This window comes from Triticum dicoccoides, chromosome 2B (genome assembly GCF_002162155.2).
Source record: "Triticum dicoccoides isolate Atlit2015 ecotype Zavitan chromosome 2B, WEW_v2.0, whole genome shotgun sequence".
In the NCBI taxonomy this organism is placed as follows: Eukaryota; Viridiplantae; Streptophyta; class Magnoliopsida; order Poales; family Poaceae; genus Triticum; species Triticum dicoccoides.
In genome coordinates, this window is record NC_041383.1 from 31,607,212 (window position 1) to 31,624,026 (window position 16,815).

Consider the following 16,815-nt stretch of genomic DNA (forward strand, 5'->3'; position numbering starts at 1 on the left):
CCCACGGCAGTCCGTTAAATTTCTAGCCCAGCAGACGAAAACATAAAAAAGAACATTATCTGTGGGCTATGACAACTTGGGCCGAAGCCCAGCCGAGAAAGTGGCCCGTTTAGGCGGCCGAAAAGCCTGTCCCAGCTGCGCGTCGGTCTCATCCGTTGGATCAAGCCGACGGCTCCGATCACTCCGGAGTGGAGCAAAACTGCCACTAGATCAAACCCTAGCCTTATCCCCATTCTGGTCCAGATTCACTCGCTCCCGAGAGAGAGAGGGAGAGCTCGACTGCGGCAGCGACGGCAAGGCGCGCCCGCACAAGAAGACACGGTGGCGCATGGCCCATCGTACATGCATGGCGACGCGGCAGCATCGCTCGCCCGAGTAGCATGCAAAAGGACTTTGTCCCGCGCGCTCCTCCATCGAGCGTAGCTCCTGTGACGCGGCAACGCAGTTGTTGGGCATTTCGCCGGCGGCTGCTGGCGCAAGCTTTTGGCGGCGGCTGCGATGTCTCAGGCACGGAGGCCAGGCGACGCGCGCGTGCGTGAGCGCGGCAGTGGCGGCTGTTAGCTTCATTCCGCGCGCCATCCCGAAGGATGGCGGCGTCCCGGCCATGGCGTGCGCGCACGGCAGCGGCCGTGCGGACCCCGAAGGCCGGCGTCATCAGGGTGAGCCCGTCACCGTTTCTGTTCTTCCAATTACGTTCATCATTTTGGGATCGCCAATGGAGGATTTCACAAAAAGAAAACTAGGGTTTCAAATTTGGGGATTTTCTAGAGTTAGGGTTCGGCTGACTTTAACTTCGCCAATTCATCATGTTCTAATTGCTCACAGGAACTGAAACCAGTGCTAATTGACAGATCTTGATGCGGAAACGTGGCATAGCTAGACTAACAGAACATGTTAGTAATCATAATTTATGTTATTTGATTAACACTAATCCTGTAGCAAATAGTCCTTTAACCGAAAGCAATGAACCCTAACCTAGCATTATTAACTTGAACAATGGGCAATCAATCTAATCATTAACCATAATCTTCAGCCTTAATCATCAGTACGTAATGTTGATCATCAAACCTAAACAGATCATCTTAGGGATCTAATCTAGGCTTAACCAAGCTCAAGATACCATTGTTAGATAATTTAATCCCGTAGGATCTACTTAACAGACCGTAAGCTAGACATTAGATCACCTATTTGCATAATGAACAGAGGAATGGTTTGATGATCTTACCACCAATGGAAGAGGCCATTGGTGTAGGCTTGACGCATGCTCGATGCAGGTAGTCCCGTGCCTGCTCGATGCAGGCTTGACGCATGCTCGGTGTAGATGCTCGTTGCAGGTAGCGGCGTCCCTCCGGACGCCAGCGGCAATACCCTGGGACAGGGGCAGAGCTTGAAAATGATCCTCACATCGTGCAGCGCTCCCCTTAGATCGATTAGGGTTTTGGGATGTGGGGACCAGAAGAAAACCTTACGTGAACTAGTCAGATCACAGGTGTCGGCTGCTCCCCCATCTTTTATGTGTGCGCTGGCGACGGGGGACCAAAACCACTTGTTGGTTACGGTGCCCCCGATCATGGCGCGTGAGTTGGGGTCGAGGGGTACGAACGTTGGTTCGTTGCCCCCTTCCCTCACGTTAGCTTATCCTCTTTCCTTTTTTTCTGTTCAGCCCATTGGACCTTAAGATCTATTCCAACAAACGCATCATGAATGGTAGACCGGAGGCCACCTGATGGACCCTCTATTGATGGGCCTGGAGTGGCCCGCCGGTAGCGGGGAAACAAGAGGCCCATTTTTTCATCTATTGATGGAGCCACTGCACTCACAAACAAAGCCATCTCGCTGGCACAAGATGAAGCCATCACCATCGACGGGCGTGGTTTGGTCTATCAGTGTAATTGCCCCCCATTATCAAGCATCTCCATTGACAAGCGCTTAACCATGGCTCGTCAGGTGTTGCTCCAGCTCACCGGGAAGGACAAGCCACTACTGACTCACAGATAAACCTTGTCCATTAGTGGTTACTATGCCTATATAATAGTGTGTCACTCACAAAGTTGGCATGTGCTCACGCACCTACACAGACTAGATGTGGGTGAACTTATCACCTTTGCGACCTGCTGCTACATCCCTAGGTGGCATCCTATCTTTCCGAAGCCCATTGCTTGATCCCTCGATCAATAATTAACTCCTTCCTCACCCAATGTCTATATCCGCCCTTCTCTCCCAGAAGATCGATACATATCTCCCCCACAAGTACGAAATCCTCCTCCCACAAAGGCTCCCCCCCCACCCCAAGGACCTCTCTCCCCTGAGGCGGCGGCGCCGCGCCGCCCCCGGGGAGTCCCCGTCCACACCGCCATCAGCCCTCCCCCTCCATCGCCTCCCACTACCGCCGCCGTCGCTGAGGACGCCGCGGGGCGAAGCCCCTGTGGTGACGCGGCGGCAGCGGTGCGGTCCTCGGCCGGTGGTAATGCGTGGGGCAGCAGCGTCCATCTCCCTCCTCCTCCAACGGCAGTGCGCAGCGGGTTGGCGGTGGCCAGGAGATCTCCGGTGGCTGTTTGGCGGATGAGATTTTGGTTGCGATGAGATTTGATCTAGGCCTGAGGGGTTTAGATCAAGATCCACTGCGGTTGCGCCTTGTCTCCAGAACGACAAGAGGAGATCCCCCCTTGGTAATCTTCGCGGCACGAGGACGTTCAGGTCTCTTGGCCCGGGTATGGTGGTGGTGGCTGCCTTCTCCACCGAAGGCGGTTGGCCAGGCTGGTAGTGACGGATCTTGGATCCCACTATTAGTACCGGCGGCGAGTTGGGGAGACATAGTCGCCGGTGAAATCCGAGTCGACTCCGGTCATGGCGGGCGATGGCGGCGTCTACGTCGTTACCTTGATGAAGGCATCGTCAAGTAACTATCGTCAACCTGCTCGTGTCGCTCCAGGAGAAATCCTAAGATCACCGGATCGGACGATGGCGGCGCTGCGGTGTCGTGTTCCCTATTGGGGCATCGTTTGTGGAGCGGCACCGGATGTAAGAGGCGTGAGGGGTTGTGGCGTGCCTTCTCTCACGTCGACGACGACGGGTCTCGGCGGCATGGAGCAGCGTGGTCTCGCTGATGGGTGTGTGATGATGGACAAGTGCATGACGTGGCGTTGTCTGGCGTCGTGGTGGCGTCGACGGCAGCTAGACCGGGCAAGGTAGATGCAGCAGTACATCACTGAAGATGGATTGGTGGCAGGTGGCTGCGGCGGCCTCATACCCGGCAGGCGTCCTGGTTGAGGAGTGTATCGGACTGGTGGGTGCCCCATACCCGGCAGGCGTCCTGGTTGGGACCTCAGGTCTTAGATGTTAGGTTTGGCTGCGAGGTCTGTTTGGTATTTGGCCCAGACTATCAGCATCCCTACATCAAATGGATAGGAGTAGCGACAGATGTTGCCTAGACGGTGGCTTTAGTCTTACTGTTGTATGATTTTGTAAGGTATTGTATGAATAATTAATAAAGTGGCTGCATGCATCGTCCAGATGTAGAGGCCGGGGTCCTCCTCCTTTCCTAAAAAAACAAAGGCTATCAGTACTCCTCTCCTCCCTGCAGGCATGCTGAGTCTCGCTGATTGGTAGTACTTCATTTTTTACATGCTTTTGTGGAGAATGGGAGAGAAACAACAGCTAATTTTTGTTTTTATTTGAACTAATTTGATTCTTGTCCCAGGGATTATTGGATCGAGGTTGGATATATGGGGACATCATAACACTAAGTTTCGTCGATGCTTTGAATGGGTATCCTTAAGTCGCTTGGGAAGATATTATGAGAAAGGATAGCATGATGATGTCTTTTTTGTGTCACATATGTGGTTACATGCTAATATTCAAGTTGAGAGAGGTGTTACAGCTACACTTGCTAACTAAGAGTTTCATGCAAGGTTATACACCTTAGACATGTCATAGTGAGTAGGCACTAATTGTTGTGAGCCAAGTGTTATAACAAGTGTCAGACATGAATAGACCAACCAAGACGAAGGAAATTCAGATTATGCGAGACATTAGGAGCAATATAGCCACATTGCTCATGTTTAGGTTCTTCACAGGCCTCATTTATGAACTTCTATGTGAGGGTTTGTCCTACCATGTGAGGTTATAACCGAGCTGGTAGTTGTGACATGAAGGTAAATATTTAAGTTCCTTCTTGGCTATATCCAATTAATGTTGTATGCTATCTAGAAAGATATGATAAAGTGCACTATATTAATATCAAGATTATACTAAGTATTGACCAAAGAGGGTACAACCTCCACTGAAGTCGCCACGGTGCGCAACATGTGGAGGACATTGTCAATCCCTGCAAGAGCTCCTTACAGAGCCCAGAGTCGGGAACATCCTGTTGGTCTCCCGAGTTTCAGGACATCACTTTGTATTAGTCGTAGATCCACTAGGAATGTCTTCCACCACCACTTGTAGAACCAGTCTTAAAATCGCTAAGTATCAAGAATTCCCCACCATCGGGGTGGCCCATCCATCACTATGATCAAAATTTGTTTGCACGACAACCCAACTTTTCTTCCCATTCTTATTTGGGTGATGTAAACTATATTAATCAGACATGAGTTTTCGGATTAGACCTTCCTTGGTAATATGTGTGCATAATTGCAAGTTCACCCTTGAAGCACGAACATATACCAATGTTCAATCAGTATTTTAGGTTGCACACAAGCACTTTGTGCTTCTTGCAAAGGAAAAGTAGCATATGCATCGTGACTTAACCCAAGGCAATGGACCGAAAGCAAAATGGTAAAAAGTGCAACAATTTTATAGAAGTGAGCATCCATTGCTCGCAACGTAGCATACAACTTATATACTTAAATATGGAGCGAAAACATCTGGTTCATATAAAAAAACTCAACCAACAAGGCACTAACACCCAATATCATCACTCGAAGTAAGAATGGTCAAAAACCAATCACTCCTAGGCATTTATATAGAATAGATACTTTGAGGCACATCAAACTAGAATTTCCCTCGGGTTAATTGAAAGAAGTAGTGCATTCTATGGCTGTACGAAATAATGCATTTCATCATCATCTCCTAGCATCTGCCAGTCACCCTAATCTTCCCCGTCCACTGATGCTAACAAAAGTGCGATATGATTAGCTTTTTGGCGCCCATGATGAGGATACAATAGTCAACTATGCATTGCACATTAGAAGACAGTCTTGAGTTTCATCAATACAGAACGTGGTACACCCTAGACGGTTAGTGTCAGTAGGGGCCAATCAAATTTAGTTGTAGACAGTGACAAAGCTTGTGTTCTGACGAGGGGTGCCCACTACTATGTGGCCCGGTTGCAGATATAGTTGTTGACGATGACCATGCCGTCAGATGAGGCATGGACGTTGAATTTAGCTAAAGAGTTCATATAACCCATTGATTAGCCAGAACTGAACCGATCTGTGAAATCTGGACAAAACTTGGCGCTCCTGAGTTGGACGACTTGAACACTGAGAATGTGGCCTTCAATGCCATGGGTAGTTTGGTACGACCTGATTAAGGGCAGCTCCTGCTAGATTTGATGATGGTTGAGGAGAAACACGCGGGTGAAGGCAAGTAGGCACCAGGACACCAACAGATACTGTGGCAGTAGAGCACATACTTGGATGGGAGACTAGGCAATATGTAGTTACACCTTTGTTCTTGACAAAAAGAGAGAAGTAGACAGTTCCCTCGAAGGCGTTGAGGAGTCGACGTAGCAGGTGCGAGGGACGGTGATGCGATGCTGCTGCATGCATGATCTTGAACTATGAAAGCATCCACCAGATGTTACAATCGTCGATGGTCAAACTACAACCAGCGCTGACTGTGTTCCGACTGTCGACAACGGAGCTGCAACCAGCAACGACCGTGCTGTGACTATGGATGGCGGAACTGCAAACCAGCTGCAATGCTGTCTGCGAGATGCGAACATCGACAACAGAGTTAAAACCGTGAAAAACGGGACGACGAGATGGCGAGCTGGTGAAGTGAGAGGGAAGGGGCGCTGTGTGTGTTTCTCTATGTTGCATATGCATGTTTGGACGGACACGATCCAGTGGTTGCACGTGGATATCCGACGGCGCAGCAGGTGACCGACCGGAGTCGACAAACGCTGAGAGATGCTTCGGCTTCGGCTGAGATGAGTGAGAGATTGCTGTTTACTTCTGCTGGAGACAGAGGAGTGCTGATTAGTGTAGCCTGTGTTTGAGAGAATGCTTGCTGCTGCTGCTGCTATTGGTGCTTGCTGATTGATTATACAGTGATTGAGATGCTGCTACTTGTACTGATTGATGTTATTGGTGCTATCCGATGCACATAGTTATGATGGAAAATCATTTGATTCACTGCTGTATCAACATTTATATAGCTGAAATGTGCATCTTCAGAAAAACTTGATTGTACTTTGGTACAGATCTAATTATTTGTGTTAAGTTGGTGGTAACAATAGATCTGGATGTGGGAGAACGAAAGACCAAAGGAATCCTTCCTTCTCATCCCTCTACGTCATACATCCATGGTTTCACATCTTATAATCTAACTGTAGTTTCCTATATAGCTTTCCTATCTGAATGAACGTGTAATTTGTGAATGGAGTGGAAATTGCTGAATATTCTCTCACTCGTGATCTCCATACTCACACGTATGAGTAGTTGTTGCTTCGCACGTTTGTGATAGAGCATTCTCTATCGTTCTCTTGCGTCTTATATAGTTATAATTGGCATTGTTTTCTCTTCAGGTATATTTGCCCCTGCTGGCAAAACAATGTTATTCAGTTTACTTTTACTGTCACGTGAGCATTGGTGTATCATCTAAATTGTTTAAAAAGATAATAGCCAAAATGTGCGTCTCAAAGGAAACACGATCGTACTTTGGTGGAATTTTTGCATTTTAGGTGTTTTGCTGTTTGTGAGGTGGCCTGTTTCCTATTATTCTACTAGTAATATATAATACATACTAACTTTTGCATCTTTGCAGTTGACCATCAGATGGAGCAGCGGCAATCAATCACCATGTCGAAGCTAGACAGTAGCGGTGTGACCGTCCTCGACAGCTTGAGGTGAGTGTGAGGAAAGCCGTGTGCACATTACACCTTATCGCTTCAAGGAGAATATCATTCCACTTCCGTTCTTGGAGATGCAAGATGATTATGTGATGCCAGAAGCAGAAGATGATGATGAGATCCATTATTGCATCTGGCCATATCCATAGAACACATTTATGTAATATCCTGAGATCCTGGTCCAGGTTTGTTGTGCCCTTGCAGTACTTATGCTATGCTATCTAGTAGGTTCCGTATAACTGGGCATTTGGACTGGTAACGGTAGCATCTTTGCTATAAGCTATGTACACATGATAAATGTCGTGAACTATTGATAGTCTATTCTATAGAAATGTGCACTTGATTCATTCTGGTGTATGGCCAATTTTACCGATCTCAATTACTGTCTGGTTGCTTTGTTGATGTCTGTAGTTTGGTTTTTTTAATTGAGTTATTAAGTTTGTTTGTTGTAGCATGCTAGATTAAGTACAGAGTTTCTGAATGCCCCGTCGATTTGAGGAAAACCCGAAACTCAATGACATATTAGCTTAAACAAGACAACAGGGTAAGTGTGCTGTAGAGAAAAAAAATCGGATAGCATGGTATCTTTCTACTTGGAGTTTTCTGCTTGAGGTGACAGCAATGAATTGAAGCAACAACTGCTATTATAAAATCCGCAAGCAGCCATCGTGGAAACCTCACGATCTATAGATGTTAGAGTGGTGGCAATATATATTCTTGAGTCTGTTAATTGTTTGAATTATTGTTTTATCCTGTGGTCATGATGATCTGCCACTCAAAAGGACTGAGCTCTTGCTTGTGGCAGCAGAGCTTCAGCTCAAAAGTTAGAATAAGTTGGAAGAACTGCGTGATTTTGAAAATGAGCATGTCACCATCATGTTCTTTTGTTTCTCCGAAAATGTACCTTTGATTGTTCCTTTTCATGATCTTCAGTTAGAATTCTGATAGTTGTGTGGACTCTTGCTGATAGAGGCGAGCTGGACAAGTGAACGTTTTCGCCCACACATCGATCACATCAAAATCACGCGAACACATGCACACGAAAACTGCCTCGTAGTTTTTCTTACTTCTTTTCGATGCTCATGGTATCTGCACCTACATAATCATGAATGATCACCAGCACGTTGCCCGTCCCCACCATCTTTCTTTGCCGAATGACGATCACCTACAGATCCATAAACACTACAAGGCACATACATACTGCTCGAGGTCCATTATAAATCATGAGACTTACTTACCAAAAAATATGCATCTTTTCATCTAAATCTGGTCCTGTTTCATACATAATGATCAATAACACATCATAATGCAAAGCAGGTAAAAAAACCATAGCATTCGACCTACGCCAGGTCCTATTCCGGGATTCCATACATAATGCAAACGCACATCCTAACATCACAGATAGACAATGTTCTGGCAGGCAGCAGTCCCGGGATCATGCTAACATCACGCAAACCATGGATCGAATACACAAAATATTCTCAATATATCACCATCAGATGCTGGATTCTACTTTTTGGTATTTTGATTGGGACCGCTTCATCCAATCGATGCAATCATCCATGGTTCCTTCCGGATGCGCAAGCCGCCACTTGAACACGCGTTCTTTCTGTGAAAAGGAATACTAGCTGTGTCAACATTTTTGAAGATGCAATTGATGTGATCACTTACAAGCGGGCAGGGCATACCCATTCTCCAATCAGTCGACCTCCCGACTTGACCTGCAGAACTCCCATTATGGTGTTGCCACGGACCAATTGCTTCTGCTTCTGCTCCCACTCCCACACCCCGTCGAGACCTGAAGTGTTAAAATGTGACACAGATATCTCGACGATTGTGGTGACGGGAAAAGCGTAAATTCAGCAACCGCCATTTACTTTACCTAGATCAGTTATGGAACGCTCAACTTTGATGTACTTCTCTTTCCTCCGGCTCAGCTCATCCTGCTGGCTGAGGGTGTCACCAGCTTCTGGGTAGGAGAGAATGGATATGAGAAGTGCCACCCGCCACAAGTTCTTTATTTCATCAAGTATCAGTCCTGAACACGTTCAGTGTCAAATGTTATGGTCCAAAATATTCACTCAGTAAAGAAATATAAGAGCGTTTATCGATCACTAAAGTACAGAGGAAATACAACTTAATTTTCCACTGTAGTAGGGAGACATGCATCAGATCAGGACAGGGCATGACAGTATTGAAAAAGTAGCATGCTAAAACTGACCTGCTTTTACACGCATCAACATGTCCGTTGGTATATCGAGATATGCATCTTCGAGCTTCTCCTTGAGTGCTCCCAAGGCGACGTTTGATTCAAAGAGGAGAACCAATTCAGCAAACTCTCTGCTGGCAGCATGTATGTTGACAACCTTTAGGCACACAAGATATTACGACGAGTTAATTAATTTGTTACCACACTACACAAGACTGGGAGTCACAACAGCAAATGCTACTTGATCGGGACAACTCAACAGAACGTACCGATTTAGCAACGCATGCGTCCAGCTTTAATGACTCCTTAATAATATAGCTAGTGGCGGGAATCTGCAGGCGACACAATAGAAGAAAAGGACTTGAGACAGTAGCAGATGTATACCATTCAAATGGACAAAACATTGGATTTACAAATTATTGGATGATGCATAAGTTAGATGTTACCTCCTTATTAGATTTTTTGTCCAAGCAGGACATCTTTCGGAGGGGGAAAAAGAGCGCACTATAGAGGTAAAGCTGTTGCTGTTCAACCTAATAAACACCATAAAAGATCTAATGTTAAGGTTAGGCAAGAGAGAACAGAGATTATAGTTAAACAATTACGAGTTTCCATAATAGCATCGAACCTTAAAAAAGAATACAAGAGGGAACTGAGACAGAACAAATTATCAATATCACATCACAGGTGCTCTGAATTTTAACAGAACAATACTATGATAAACCATTGCAGACAAAAAAGACAATGGTAGCATTATTTATGCTCTCCTCCAGGTTCGGTTTTTGATTTACATTTTTCTGCAAATGGCTCAAGTAGTTTGCCAGTAAGGGTCGTTAAGCTCTCACTATGAAGCATTTTAGACATAGGTAAGAAGATGTTATCTGAGTAAAAAGAAAACAGACCCACAGCATAGGATGAGAAACGCCGTCATGCACAGAAATTGCAATGTTCCAAGCTGCTTCAATGTGCGAAACGCAACACCTGCACCAGTGCAGGATAACCATGGGTGCTAATGTAAATACAAAAGATAAATGCCCATAGGTATCTTCTACTATTCCAATTCCTATAAGTATAGGTATGGGAATAAAACTGTGTACAAACAGTTGTCTGTATCTGAAAGACAAAATAACTAGATGTCAGAACGAGGACACACCGATCACAGTTGTCAAAACCTGGCGGGTCAGATGTTTCAGGGAAAGAAAATACAACGTAAAATAGCCCCAAATCACGGATGTGAGACATTGCTTCAGCTGGGTGTTTTCCTGACATCATAAGATTAATCTGCACAATATACATGCAAGAGATTTATCACTCTAGAGCTTTATTACTCACAAAAGCAGGAAACAAATAATCAAAAAGCTGCCTGATGATAAGTAATGTAGACATCAAACCTCATTGCCAACACATTCTCTGCTAATCTTGCGACCAAGTTCCAATTTCACTTTTTCGTCTGAAGCAGCTTCCTTCAACTCATCGGATAATGCAAAGTTGAATCTAGCAGCTGCAAAAGATAAAGATGAGTTTACACAAATAAATAGGATGTTTCAGTTAAATGTTAGAGCATGTCTAACCGACACCTTACAATTTAGAGGAGCAAACGATAGAGTATCTGTAAGACTGTAACTAAATATTTTACTCCTCTAACGCTGGCTGGATGTAACCAAACCATCAAATTTAACTCCTCAAATGAACTAACCCCACATGGAAGTCTCTGTTCATCTCCTTCTTACTTCTGATGCGCCCAGCCGGGGCAGCACCTCGACTGCACACAGGAACAGCACGATGCCCAGCCCTGATTCCGCCGCCTCGCCACCGGTCTTCCCCACCACGGTGAGGTCCAATGCGCCTGCGCCCATGCGCCTGAGCCCACGATGAGGTCCACCGGCGAGGGTTCCCGGAGTTGCGAGAGCGTTGGTGGTTTCCATTTTGCGGTCACCAGGGCGGCCGACAGCCTGCTGCGTAGATTCCGGCAGCGGCAGACAGGAGGAAGGGAAGGGAAATTTTTTAAGGAGCGGTGTCGCGGAGGAGTAAAAATAGGAGAGTTGTGCGTTGGAGTAAACTTAACTCCTTCAAATTATCCTCCTCTAACGGTTTGAGAGTTTGGTTAGGTGCAATTAGAGTAGGAAAATAGGGAGATATAGGTTTTTAGGGGATCGGTTAGATATGCTCTTACATTCTTACAGTTGCAGCACCTATACCCATTTGGTTCTCATCAGAGGTTTTGTTTGTTTATCGGAAGTTATTAGGGACCAGCGGTGAATTTATGATGAGTTGGCAAAATTAGATGACATGGATGCCATGTACGCAGACCAATAAGTGAGGTTTAGATCACGAACATAGCAAGTATAGGAGAATAAAACTGCAAACTAATAATTCAAGAACTTAGATGACACCACCAAACAAGTTTGGGTACTCATTATAATTCATTGTCCATTTCTTAGATCAAGAATTGCACACAGCAGAAACAAATCCTTCTTCAGAACAGGGGAGATATCCAATGTTGTGTACTACTCCCTCCGTTCCGAATTATTTGTCGCACGTATGGATGTATCTAGATGTATTTTAGTTCTAGATACATCTATTTTAGCGATGAGTAATTTAGAACGGAGGGAGTAATTACTAGGGAATTATGAAGCTGTGCGAGAGAGCGATCGAGCATTGCCTGAGAAGAATTACACGCAAGACCATAAACTAATTTTAATTTTATATGCCTAGAAGATCAACCACGATGGTGATTTTCCTAACAAGTTATAGAGCCATAGAGGGGAGCAGAAGAAAGAACTACACATGATTTTTTTTAGATTGGAAGGTCAAATCAAATTTTGCTAGCCGCCCCAGGGGAGCAACGTTCATTAGAAGGGGCAACGTCCCAAAATACTAAATATTGGAATGTCATATTTACACAACATCGTGATCTGAATTATTTGATGAAATAGTTGGAGCCACATTTATCTATATATGCAACATAAGCAAATTCTTAAGTTCTCAACTAAAATTACACTGGTTACATGTATCCGTTATCCACACATCATAGGAAGTAACTTTCATGAATAGTTCTATAATATGAAAATTTTGGCATATAGAAATGTTAAGATCAACTACGAAGATGTTTAAACTTACCAAATCGAATTGCTCGAAGAACTCTTAGTGGGTCATCCAAGAAGGTAGCTTTGGCAGGTAAAGGAGTGGCAATAAGGCCCCTTTTGAGGTCATCAATACCTTCACAATGACATAGCAACATGTGTATTGTAAAACAGCCCCATAAATTTAGAATAAAATGCATAGGAAGTCCTCTTCAGAGAGTATCATCCATGTCCACGGACTTTGAAAATGTAGTTATTTTACAGCAGGTCTTAACCATCCAAGTTAGCATCTTGGTACCTATGTTACATTTTAAGCCGACATCACACGTGTGGTTTGTTAGGTAGAGAGGAATAATGGCCATGGCCATGCGTGTCATATGAGCAAGAAAAGAAGGAAGGTAAGTTTCACAACACATGTCCAATTTTAAGAGAGGATAGATATGTGAAATTGGCATCTTGGATTGGTTGGCCCACCTTAAAAGAGTGTAGGTGTGTCAACATGCCTCAAGGCACCAAGATGATGACCGGCCTGGTTTGGACTAGTAGTGAACATCTTAATAAGTTGAAGAATCAAAAGCGCACTTTCAAAGTTCATGGACATGGATGATCTCTCTGAGAAGTTAGAGGACGACACTTACATTTCACTCATGAGGTCGACAGGTTAAGGACGATACTTACATTTCACTCATGAGAATTTATTATGCCATGCAATAGAAGTACTGAAAACTCACCTCTTAGAGTAAAATCTTCCACAGAGTTATTGTTGATGTTGAAGAATAAACTGTCAAATTTATTTTGAAAAGGATAAATTCAGGGATTCTAAAGAATAAGTTGTGTTGTAGTTTTGATTTCAAACTCGTATCAACATTGTAATGATCAAAGAAAAGCTTCAGACAAAACACAAGCCTCGTCTTAAATGGAATATCGATGTGTTACCTATTCATTGTTAGGTCTCTACGGTATGCATCTTCTTCCGCTGTGCCAAACTTCTGCAAGTTGAAAACATGATACGGCCATAAGCAGGTTGTAAAGTATCTCCCAAAAATAAAACTTGTATATGTATTGTGTACACTGAGCTCAATAAAATGAGTATGTAAAGGGATACTAGATAAGTCCGCACCATGGTAGGAATACGGCTGCTCCCAACATATTTTTCAGATCTCAAGTTAACAAAATCAACACCTTATAGGAAAATTTTCATGTTAGCAGTTTCCAAGTGCTTTGACTGATCAGGGTTGCTGCAAAAAAAAAAAACTAATAAATGTTACCATTCAAGTTAATTAATAAACAGAGAGCCATGGTATTTGACGGGTACTATTCCTTTTTGACCAAACATGTGTAAAGTCGCATAACAGTAATAAGTTACTCATGAGGATTAGCATAAAGATTAAAGAGAATTGCATACCGTTGGATAATATGGATTCTTTCCTCCTCCTCCAGCATCACCTTTGCACAATAACAGTTTGAAGAAGATCTCTGGCACATCGTGTCTCAACCGCCGCCAGCGAATCACCCTCCATCGGAATAGCTGCCGGGCGAGATGTCGCAGCAATCATGTATCCAAAGGGCTAGAAAAATGACCTGGCGGTGTTGATACGTGTTGCGGCGGGTTATCCTTTCGTCAAGGCGGGTCCGTTATCCGTGGTTGATCCGGAGCTGCCGGTGCCTCGGTCCGATTTACCGCTACCGGATTACTTGGCCCGGCCCCCGGCGTATTGAAGAGATTCAGTCCTTCGTAGACCGGCAGCAGACGAGACCGGTACTTCCTTCGCAGCACTTCGTTTGACGCGTTCTGATCCAACATAAGCCGGTAAATCTGTGCTTGGATCTGATGTGACTGGGCATCTAAAGCGGCCCATTCCTCGGCCATCCTAACTTCCTCAGCTGCCAGGTCCTATTTGGCTTGTGTTATCTGGTCCTTTAGCTTGGTTACCTCCGCATTATGCCGATCCTGCGTTTCCGGGGTGACTGCCGTGGTTAACAAGGTCGCCCAGGCATCCAACAAACCGGAAAGAACTTGAGTCGGTCGGCATGCAGGGCCTCCTGCCGCGGCTGCTGACCCGGATATCATTGCTGCTGTGGATGAAGACTGTAAGGTGGGCTGCGTTCCGGCCATGAAGACTGCAACCCGGTTCGGCGGTTCAAAGGGGTTCGGAATACTGTTGCCATCGGAATAGCCCCCAATCCAGCCGTCTTGACATTGGTACAGCGACTCGGTTTCTCCAGTGGATGACTCGCCATCTGAGTAGATGGCCGTCTCACCATCGGACACCGGTTCAGATCCCGCACCATGGATGAATCCTATGAACACACGCTTCATGGCAGGCTGAACCAGGGCAGGACTCGCATGCTGAGCCGTCTTGACAAGGTCCGTGGAGATGTCCGGCTCAGGGCCCGGTTCGCCGATCTTGCCGATGAAAACATGAATTCCACCAAAGGGGACCCGGTACCCGTATTCGATTGAGCCGGCCTCGGGGCTCCATCCCGCGTCATCGATGTAGAGCTTGCCCCGACGACTCTTGGTCATCCGGCCAGCCGCATACCCCCTGAGTCCTTCAAAGTTGCCCTTCAAGAACTCGAAACCATCATGCGATAGCCCCACGGTGGGCGCCAACTGTCGTGGAAATATCATGTCAGATGTCCTAACGGAAGGACTTAGTGGTGGAGCCATCGCAACGAGATTAGATTGAAAGGGTTAAACGGACAAGGGACACGAGAGTTTTATACTAGTTCGGCCCCTTATGATGAAGGTAAAAGCCTACGTCTAGTTGTGATGGGATTGCTTGGGTTTCGGTGACCAGGGAGCGAATACACTTTGCCTGAGTCTCGAGTTGTTGTTTCTTGTCCCTGAACCGCCACTGGGTCATCCCTTTATATACACAGGTTGACGCCCAACCGGTTTACAGAGTCCCGAGGCCGGCTCATACAAGAGTCCGACTCGGTCTCTCCCTTTTCCCTAACTTACAATACAAGTTATGCTCATCTTAACGCTCAAGATCTTCACTCTGGATACCTAAACCGCCTGTATACAAGTCGTGACTATGAGGCCGGTTTAGTCAACTTAATGAAGGAGCGATATGAGGTAACTTCTGTAAATCTTGCTTTGTACTTTTTGCTAATCCGATTGTAGCCCTGAAGGGCCGGTTTATCTCTTGAAGATGGACCGGAACTTTGGATAAAAAGGACTGCAACTGCGTAGCCCCCAAGGGCCGGTTTACCTCTTCAAGATGAACCGGGACTCTCTGTTAAAAATTTGTCCTTGTTGACCTCCTTCACCTTTGATTTTTCTGACCAATTAGGCATTAGCCCCCAAGTGCCAAGCTGAATACTTGTACTGAGCCTTGGGACTTTAAGTTATCAGTTAAGAAGCAATCCACATTAGCCCCCAAGTGCCAAGTGTATAACTTGTTATGTGCTTGGGACTTTGAAGAAGATATAAACAACTTATCATCTGTTTGTTACAGGCTGACTTGAGCAATAAAGATTCCCAAATTGCCAATCGTCAAGAAAATATTAAGTCCCAGCAAGCAAAGACCTCCAAGGCCAAAGATGAACTAAAAGGCGCTTTGACAGCCATGGAACAACTGAAGGATGGCTTCAAGATTGAGCGTGCCAGCTGGGAAACTGAAAAGGCTGCTTTGTTGAAGCGGGCTAAAGACACCGAGGCAGCTCTTAAACCGGTGGCGGAAGAGCTAATTGGGTTAAAGCATCAAGTAAATGCTATGACCTCTCCAATATTTGGTAAGTACTCTTTGTAAAAAGCTTGCTTAACCATCTTTGAAATTGCTGGTTTAACAGCAAATTCTTAAACCGTTACAGGTAGCCGTGTTGCTCATCTGGGCTCGGATATGCGGATGAAGTTGAAGGCAGTATATACATTGATAGAGCAACTGTATACCGGTGCCCAACGAGTTATCTGTTCGGCCTCGTACAACAAACCGGCACCATCTTTGATCAAGGATACACTGGCCAAATTTTCGATGACACCGGCCCAGATAGAAGAAGTGAAGCGATCTGCTGCAAGGGTTGGCGCTTTATTAGCACTGACTCGGGCCAAAGCTTGGATAGCTGACCTTGATCCGGTTGATATCGCAGAGGGCTACCCTGGTGAACAAGAAAACGGGTCAGCATTTGATAATGAAGCCCTCAAAGCCCTGACAAAGGAGATGCGCCCGCTGGCAAGCCAATTGGCTGAAGAGGTTAATTTGTCTGTTCATCGGTCCTTCTATGATGCAGACAACCAACGGGTTGATACTGCTATTAAAGAAGTGCAGAATCTTATCCCGCCAATCTGTAAGCACACTTATGCCCCTGACGTTGAACCGTCCAATCTTATAAGTGCAGAAGTTGTCTTCCAAGCTTTAACCCGGATTGGCTGGACCACCATTGACTTCCAGCCACTGGGTGGAGAGGAGGAGGTTGAACCAACGCCAGAGGATCCATCCACT

At 45.5% G+C, this 16,815-nt stretch overlaps 1 long non-coding RNA gene and 1 pseudogene across 1 annotated transcript; one reads left to right on the forward strand and one right to left on the reverse strand.

Moving 5' to 3' along the window:
- Positions 1-246: 246 nt before the first annotated feature.
- LOC119361960 lies at positions 247-7,425 on the forward strand. Its single transcript, XR_005173042.1, has 2 exons — positions 247-659; positions 6,991-7,425. It is a non-coding gene; the product is annotated as an uncharacterized LOC119361960 (long non-coding RNA).
- A 713-nt stretch (positions 7,426-8,138) lies between these two features.
- LOC119360330 lies at positions 8,139-13,852 on the reverse strand (annotated as a pseudogene).
- Between the last annotated feature and the right edge of the window lie 2,963 nt (positions 13,853-16,815).